The following is a 9,499-nucleotide window of genomic DNA, read 5'->3' on the forward strand; positions in this document are numbered from 1 at the left end:
GAAAAGTGGTTGCAAGGCAGATGGAAAAATATTTTTTCTGAAAATGCAGCTCTAAACAAACTGTGTCGTGTAATGTGTCCAATTTACTATTCTGCCATATTACACACTACTGTGTCCAACTGGCATTCTTTTTGTATACCAGCTATTTGCTGTAACAGCTGATTTCTGCCTCTGGGGCGATGCTTAACCATTTTTCTTTTAAAGATCTGAATATTAACAGAGTGTCCCTGAAGTTTTTAAAAGCATCAATATTAAGTTATTGGACTACTCTATAAGAAAATCAATGTTCTTCTCTGAGTTAAGGGCCCACTCAGGTGCTTGTGAAAAGAGTTTGATGAACTTCTAAACACTCAGCTCAGGTATCTGGGGTAGAGTCAAATGAACTAAGTCAAGGACCCAGCTGTGACAAAATGTTTTTAATGATCCAGCTTTTCTGCTTAAAATCATTTTGTCAAAGCTGGATCATATTCTTATTTAGAGCTAAAACCTCAATTTTTGCAATTAGGGTGCAAGAAAATCTTCCAGTACTGCTCACATTTGGTCATTTGTCAAAACAAACCAGAATCTGTTTCTAAATTAGTGAGTACTTAAGATCAGGAATGATATGTCTGTGTTTGTTTCTCTAGTAGTTAGCATGCTGTGGAAGGTGTACAAACAATCAGTCCCAAACCTCCTGAATACAGGCAGCTCCCCACTCTGTGCCAAGTTATTCCAAGCCCAGGGTAGCATTTAATTTACCAGTGTACAGAAATTACAGTTGTGTTAGTTGCTGGCTAGCACAGCAAGATAAGACAGCTCTAGTGCAGATAAAAGAGATTCACAGCTCTCCCCAGGAGTTAGAGAGAGACTTTAAAAACAAGAAGAGCAGCAGCAGCATACAAGCAGTTGAAGATCAGTTACAAAGATGATGGAGCCAAACTCTTCTTGATCGTTATGAACAATGTTGGAAGAGGAAACTGCCAAGGCCATTTGGTTTAGGCATTAGGGAAAATACAGAGACATGGTGGAGCCTCTGTCCTTGGAGGTGTTAAGACTTTGGCCAGGCAAGGCCATGGCTGGCATTAATTCTGCTTTGAGGGGACTTCCAGAGGTGCCTTCAACTGGCATTTCTGTAACACAATGAAGCCACTTATAAATTTCCTGTAGCCTCACTTACGTAATCTTGTGCTTTTGGAAACCCCAAGTTTACAGGATTTTAACCTTCACATTTGTGTATGAGACTGGAGAAGTATCAAAACTGATAGGAAAGAATGAATATTCTTTGTGCATAGCTTGACTGGTGTTTTCCAAGCCCAAGAAAAAATTTAAATAAATATTTTGTTATTGACTGAAAAGATAATCCCCAAAGGGACAACAACAGTCAGCACCTTAAACTGAATTGTATTTGGATTTTGTGCATGCATACAAGATCCTCAAAAATCAAGGTGACTGAAGTCTGAGGGGCAGAACCTGAGTCCGTAGAACAGACTGGTGTTTCACTCTTAAAATAAAAAGTGTGTTTTCCAGCTAGATGCATTAGATACTTCTCATTACACTCAGTTAGTTTCAACAATAGTATCTATCACTCTGAAAGTGGGGTAGGTACTGGAGAAATAGATTGGTTTTGTTGTTTGTAAATGGTATTTGCCTTTTGCTTATTTAAATGGAAATTTCAAGACCAGCTTTGCTAGTACCTATATTATATTTAGAGATATATACTCTTCTGTCAAAGAGAAGTTTCCACCCCCTCATCAGGAAGAGTGTGATAATTCTCAAAGCACACAACCTGTCTTCAGCTTGAAGTCATGCCTTTGAGAACAAGCATCCATTTTCAGTTACTTGTGGAAGCTTTGGTTTGGGGAGAGGAGGAAGACTGGAGGCTGACTTATTTTTCTTGCAGTGAAGCGGAAGAAGTCTCACTCCATGTTACTGTAATAGAAACACAGGGAAGGAATGAGCCATGTAGAAATCTGTGGAGTTGCCTGGAGGACAGAGCTGAGTTTACAGCAGGCTGCTCACCTCTGAGCAAAACAGACTGCAGCAACACCAAAAAGCAAATATCCATGCCCGACTAAGCAGAATACCACACCTATTTACAAAGAAAAACATGTCAAGAGCAATTTTCTTTAAAAAAGTCCTTATTACTCATGGTGGTTTAAAGGCCTCCTGCACAACTTAAGGAGGCAAAAAAGGAAGAGAATATGTTACAACAGAATAACACACTACCTAATGTTCCACTGCAACTAAAAAGGTACTCAGTCATTTCATAAAATGAAAGTAGTATTACTTCTGTTTTCTTGTCTAGGAAAAGAGATGCTATTTACAGAATCACAAAATATGCTGGGTTAGAAGGGACCCCCAAGGATCACTGATTCCAAGTCTTAACCCTGCACAGTACACTCAGCTTACTGTCCTTCTTATACTGTGGTGACAAAAACTGCACACAATATCAGAGAATAGTAAAAGCAAAATAGTAAAAAATGTAAAAGTAGTAAAATAAAAATAAAAATGAAAAAAGTAAAAATAGTAAAAGATTGGGAGAGCAGCTTGGCAAGGTGTCTTATCACTTCAGATCGAATTCTTCATTTATGATTTCATGAGGCCATTCAGTTTGTAATTTCCTTTCTTCTCTTTTCTATCACCAAAATCTGATAACAAAGACAGAAATAATGCATCAGAGAGAACCTTTTGTCTCTAGAAATTCCCTTCCCCTGAAAATAGAAATTGTATTATTAATTTATACAGTAAAATAGAACGAATTAATAAGGAAGGCAAATCCCAGAAATATATTTTACCTTCAGTTTTTATGCATACACATTTCTATATGTATTACATATTTCATAAACTATGTGCCCACCTCAAGCACATGATGGTACCCACCAGACCTGTGTTCTGGGACATCAGTGAGTTTTTCTGGCCCTGCAGCCTTGTGGTGCTCCACAGAAGTTCTGCCTACACTTGTTCTCTAAAGGAGACGAGACTACTTTTCTTTCTGCAGATGAACCAGAAGCAGCTCAATCTTCCTTAAGCATGTCTGCCATGTTCATCCAAATAACCTGAGGCATACCAGCAGACAGACTGGGCTGCATTTTCATGGCATTTTCCAGCCAGTCTAGAAGCAGACAGCAGCTGAAATGTGTGATCTCACACTACGCTGGCACCGTGGGAGATGTTGCTGCTCCCAGTTTTGCACTGGCATTGCATTTATGTGTGAGGGAGATCAAGAAGTGATCTGGCTGGAGATTGTGGAGGTTTTTCTGGAGTTTCAGACAGAGCAGCCCCCTAATCTCATTTGCATGAGAATACACAAATGTGAGTGGAAGTGCAAGGAGGCCTGGGGAAGGCACTTCTTGGAGCAGAGGGGTGGGTAGCATCCATCTCTTTCAGCAGCAACTATTACTTAAATTATCTCTAAATAATCATGCAGTCACTGTCACGCCTACTCCTTTGTGATACCTCCTCTGCGGGGTTTGGAGCATGAGCACAGGAGTGTCCTTCCTGGCTGGGCATCTTCCAGGGACAGATGGCAAAACCCAGAAAAGTGCTTTACCATCCTCCAGGGTCTGAATCTGGGGCATGCAAAGCTCATGGCTCAACTTTAAACTGTAAGTGCTTCTATTGCATTTAAACATTCAGTATGGACCAGCCAGAGACAGCACTTTTAAACACAGCTGCTAGCAGGCAGATTAGACATCCAGTGGAAGAAAACATCTATTTTATTTTATTTTATTTTATTTTATTTTATTTTATTTTATTTTATTTTATTTTATTTTATTTTATTTTATTTTATTTTATTTTATTTTATTTTATTATTTTTTCTGCAGATTGTGAAATACTGTGTGGTTGTGAGATTTCAATACAGATGTCCTATGAAGAAATGTGGTAAATCTTTATCAATCAGCCAACAGCTTCATAAGGGATAAAAATCTAAGGCTGCATTAGAAAAAATGTTTTCTGTTCTAATGCAAACTTGCAGTTTGCATAAAACAGAATTGTAGAATATGCAATTCCATAGGAAGACTTGACAATACAGAAAAAGCATAATGTTCTACCTGTTGTCTGCGGGACAAACACTGCCCACAGATTTGTGTGGCATATGTATGTATGGTTAGAAGAGACTTTGTTCACATACATATCTACATAGAAAGATAAACAATTATGTAAGATCAGCACTGTGGTTTGATACAGCACTTTAAGCGGGTCTGTTCTGTTATGTCTTTATCTTTTTGGAAGTGTTACATAACACTTCTTTTTGATTTTTGTAAAGGCCATGTAGCAGGGTGGGGTAAAAAAGAATGGATTTAAAGTACACCTTAAAATAGTGAGCTTTATCATTTTATCACCATTCTTCCTAGTAGAAAGTTATTGAAGAACTTCATTGCTCTTACTATAAGGCATATCCTTCTAATTTTCAGCCTAAATCAATATACTTTCTAAACTAGACCCAAAAATAAACCTCCAAAGTTGGTTATTGAGCTGAATTCTCCTTTGTTGCAAATTAACTAATTTCATTTTGCCATTTTCCTTGGCAGAGTGACAATTACACAGCAACAGTTTTATTGATCCATAATCTATAGCCCTTTTTACATTAGAAGACATACATCTCAGTTGAATTTTTTTGGATAGGACCAAAACCAGCCAGCTGTTTGAACCTCTATTCATAGGTCCTGTTTTCTGAACCTCTGGTTTGTGCTGTTCTCTCTCACAGCCTCCTCAGAACGTGGTGACCCAAGCTGGCACACACCTAAACCAGCACACACCTCCAGCCTCCAGGGGCCTCTACAGGAGGAGTGGAGCATGGTAATTATCTCCATGGGTTTCACATGACATTTACAGACCATTTCCTGGGTTTGACATCACATTGTTGGCTCGTATTTCCCCTGTAACTCTCTAACCTTGTTTCCTGCCATGCTGTTTCTTTGCGAGGTATTTCCCAACATTTTTCTATGTTTCATTTCCCTTCCCTTCCGTAGTTCTTTGTGCTCACCTCTCCCATAGTATTTATGCTGGAGGTGACATCCATAATGCATATCATCAGTCAGCCTGACTCCTTTATTACAGAAGAAATACGTGGTAGCTCTTCTAGGAAACACTGCATGCAGGTGTGTTGATGATTGCTTACACCTGCCTGGGGGAAAAGAGAGAGGCATCTGGTGGAAAAACATTGATCAACAATTATGCAATTAAACAGTAGTGCGGGTCCAGCAGGCCCTCGAAGCTCTGTTGTGCTTGTAGATCACTGCCTAGAAGTGAGTGTGCCAGTCTCCTGGAGAACATCACAGAAAAAAGGCAAACTGCATGGTGGATTTATGACAAGAACAAATGTATGCATTTGTGCAGCACCCCATGAAACCGATGGATTGTGGCAGAACAGCAGGGCTGTAGGAGTCATTTGCTAGTGAAAAATGTGCAGAGCTGGTTTAAACCTTTCAAAGTACAAAAGGGAACAAAAAATTCAAGCTCAGACATGACAGTTGCCATATGTCAGGGGTTTTTTGTATAGTATTCCTAAAAAAATACTGGGCAGGGGTGGGGGATTTGGGTGGGGAAAACATCTCTTTTAGGCACAGATTGGCCTTATTTGCATTTACGGAGGTGTGTGAAGAACTTTTCCAAGTCCTTTGAACTCAAGTCACCCACAGAGCAATTCTGATACTTCAGAAACCATTTGTTTTCTCTGTAGGTTCTACTGCTCACCCCAGGAGGCTGCTAAACTCAAATCATCATCATAGTTCCCCTTCCGTCTTCACCACCCTGCCAAACGTGGCAAGTGGGATACACTGTAGACAGTCCAGTTCACACATTGCCAAGTGCACTTCATGGAAATTTTAAAAGCTCCCTGCCAGGTATCAGAGCTCCTTCTCAAGAGGTGACACTTCATGAAAGATTGTGCTAATTGCAACAACCCCGCCTTTGTCAGCAATTCTTCTAAAGGTGACAGCATGGAGGAATGGCAGGGTATTTTCCCAAGGAAACCTGAGGTACCCCTTTCTGTAGCCAAAACAGATCTGCATCTGCTTGGCTTGATGCACAGCATCACCCTACCTCACACTTTTCACCCACTGTAAAGTGCGTCTGCGTGTTACCTCAGTTTACTTGTACAAATGATCTGAAAACTTAATTTAGAAGAAATACTTAGGATAGTAAAATAAGGACCATTAGAGTAGCAGCTCTTGTGCACTGCTACTCTGGGTTTGAGAAATGAAGAGTAAATTATTTGGTAGGGTAATGTAAAAATGAAATAGAAAATGAGACACAAAAATTTTGTGTCTCAATTATAGACACTGTATTAGTGCATCTATCAACAACTATTCAACACAGATGACAGAACAGGTGAAATTGTCCCTGTTTATGCATAGCTTTTATATTGTGTAGTTTGTACCCTTGAAACACTGGAACATATACTGGATATTCAGATTCTTCAGTGACATGAGTATATGCACACATATATGTGCATAGATGTACATCCTTCAGTATGTACACATATAAAGACACAGACAATGTTTCACTTGCAATTTTTTTTGCATTTGTAAAATGTGGTGAAAACCAGAAGCCGAAAATGTCATACCAACCAAATATGTTTTTCACTTAAAAATTCCTATGAAGTTGCTTTATTCAAAACTACTTCATTATTTGTCTTCTATGAACTTCACTTTCTTCTGATTCTTCAAGTTAGTATTCAGCTTGAAATATGAAGCATTAGGAATTAAATACAAAGTATGGATCTCACTGAGACCCTGCATGAACTCTGGACTGGTAAGATCACATTCCCTGAATATTCATGTCCTTGGTGGCTGAGTGTGCCTTGGTATTGAACAGCATTCACAAGTACTTGACTGCCACTCTCCTTAGAGCCCAAGACAGGCTGAAGACACTTGGTCATTGAAATGTCCCTTTAACTCCTTGCTTCCTGTCAGAGGACCACTAACTAACACCTTAGAAAGATTTATCCTCAAAACTTTGCTATTCAGGGTACAGACTCAACCCATTCCTCAAGACTTGGCAAAATACACATCCCAGGCCAGGGACTCTCAGATATACTTAGGATTTATGTACAATGACAAAATTCATATTCTTATTGTGATTTCTGCAAGAGCAAATGCTGGGGAAGCTGAAAGATTTTTTTCTTGTTGATTGAAACTAATTTAGAGCTGGTAGTTCCAAGTGTAGCAAATTATGAAACTGTGCACCTCCAGATCGCCACTGTCTTGAACAAAGCAGTAAAGGAAATACTTGCTGACATCCATTAGACTACCACGGTCACAGTGTAGCAGTGTAGTTGTTTAATGGTTTTAATGGTGTAGTTTCAAGGTAGCAAACTGCCCTGGTGGCAGTCCAAGGTGGCCTCCAGGATGCCTTGGGAAATACATGGCCTGAATGCTTCCCATGTACAGGGGTAAGAGTGGGTGTGGAAGAGACTCAATGTGCCTTGCTCCCATCAAAGTCACCCCAGTGCTTCTCTTAAAGCAAATAATCCTTAAAGGGGAAAATGAATGTTGAATATCGCTGAATGTAAACAGCCATTAAAGTATTGGAAACAAAGTTACTGGACAAAAGCAAAACCCAATAAAATCCAACTGCAAACTACAGAGTTACTAAGGTACTTTCCTGTACACCATTATGGATCTCCAAGACTTAAGAAACTGAAGGAAAACCACAAAATATTCTACCATGAATGTTACCTTTAAGAATCAACTTTCATCGTTTTGTCTTAATAATCTGCCTCTGTGTCTCCAAGAAATGCTGCTAGGTATCTTTGTGCACTCTCCATCCATTTCTTCAGCACTGAGCAGTTTACTGCCCCTGATTTTGCCATATTCCTTAATAATCCAATTTCTTCTTCTTGATTGTTTGCTCATCTTACAAGCAACACGTTATATGAAGAGTTTTTTTTCCTGTGTGCTCCCAATCAACAGATGCTGAGCCCAAACCAAATCTGCCAAACTCCTTTTTGGATTGCCTTGTCAAGCATTATTTAACTGATGCTGGATAAAATTATTTTGGGTAGGACTCCCTTTCAACATGTGTCATATTCCACAATGAAAACTCTTTTTGTAGAGGGCCAGTGTGCAGGGTTTATTGAATCAATTGCAGTAGCTATTAGGTCAGATGACTTTTTTTGACTTTGGTCCTAGATCCTGTTTTATGCTTTCCATAAAATCAGTGCTCTTCAGTGCACTTCCCATACAACAAGAGGGACAAAGCCAGCATCACTCTTCCAGATTAAGATAGGCCATGATACTTTTGGCTGACAGACTTCCTAAAGATGTAATAAATACAGACTCTTAGAGCCTGTGATCCAGCCCTCAGCAAAGGACCTAAACCCAGTCTCATGATGTAGTACTCTACCCATAACTCAAATCACTGCACCTGCGACTGTGACCAATCTCTGCCTTACTGCTATGGATAAGGACTGCTCTCTGCAAAACAGAAAATAGTAAACAAAATAATCAGCTAGAATTACACTAATTACTTGTAGGCAAAATAACTTGCTAACTATATTGATAAGCCAATCTTTCAGAAAGAGGCCTAATCTTGTTCTGACTACAGCCTGGCTATCTTATCCCTGAGTCCAAAACAAATGACATGAATGTTTCCTTGTATAATCCACTGCCTGGTCCGTGTCTTTTACCAGACTTCAAAGTTCAGGGCCATCTTCTCCCTAATCTCAGAGTGTCAATATGAAAAACTGGCAAGGCCAACATCTGACCTGGGCCACTGACCTCTGAAAGAGCTGTACTTTGAACTCTGCTGTTGGTCACGCTGCCAGCTCAGAGGAGCAGCAGCGCAAGACGGGTTGATGCACCAAGGGCTCCTCATTTGCACCCACATGAAAACAACAACTTGTGTAGATACAAACCAGCATGGGAGCATGGAAATGAATTATTTACCTTAAAGCTGCTGTGTCTTTTGATGTCATCAATGTAGAGTTCATGGTTAACCCTCTGTGCCCATTTTCTTGCTCCCTCCAACAGCTTCAGACCTGAATTATGAAGGAATAAGGACTAGATGGATCCCACTCTTTTCACCTCTGCTTAAAAACATGAAGAGGTGTAGCATACACAGTCAGCACTACTGACTGTGTTAAAGGTTCCTCTGGACATGCTTGTACGTCTGTAGGGTCATCCTGGACCCTGATGCCTGCTAGATCACTGCTGTCTTTTTCTAGGGGAAGAGTAAAATTCCACAGCAGGGTACAGGAGTCACTCTGCAAAAGCAAAATAAATCGAGAAAGGAAGAAAACATTGTTTAAAGAGTAAAGGATGTGGACACAGGATTTTTGCAGTTTGGTGGATGACTTGTTTTATTTGGCTCTGCGTACTGCTGATATTTTCTGCTTCTAAAATTTGTACTGAAAATTCTTTGTCAGTAACTTTTTGACACTATTAAGACCAGTAATAAAGTTTATAAAATCTTAATCTTTCAATCGAGCTTTCTCAGTCCCCATTATTTCTGCTACCAAGAGGGCAAAGAGCAGGCTTACAAATACAACTCTTGCAATTTTCTTACTTTTTGGAGT

The 9,499-nt window shown here is 39.7% G+C and overlaps 1 long non-coding RNA gene across 1 annotated transcript; it reads right to left on the reverse strand.

Annotated features, from left to right (window-relative positions):
• Positions 1-3,691: 3,691 nt before the first annotated feature.
• On the reverse strand, positions 3,692-8,963 carry LOC134562638 (uncharacterized). The gene is made up of 2 exons (XR_010083226.1): positions 8,871-8,963; positions 3,692-5,107 (listed from the first exon to the last, which is right to left on the reverse strand). It is a non-coding gene; the product is annotated as an uncharacterized LOC134562638 (long non-coding RNA).
• Between the last annotated feature and the right edge of the window lie 536 nt (positions 8,964-9,499).

Source organism: Prinia subflava, chromosome 1 (assembly GCF_021018805.1).
Source record: "Prinia subflava isolate CZ2003 ecotype Zambia chromosome 1, Cam_Psub_1.2, whole genome shotgun sequence".
NCBI classification, from domain to species: Eukaryota; Metazoa; Chordata; class Aves; order Passeriformes; family Cisticolidae; genus Prinia; species Prinia subflava.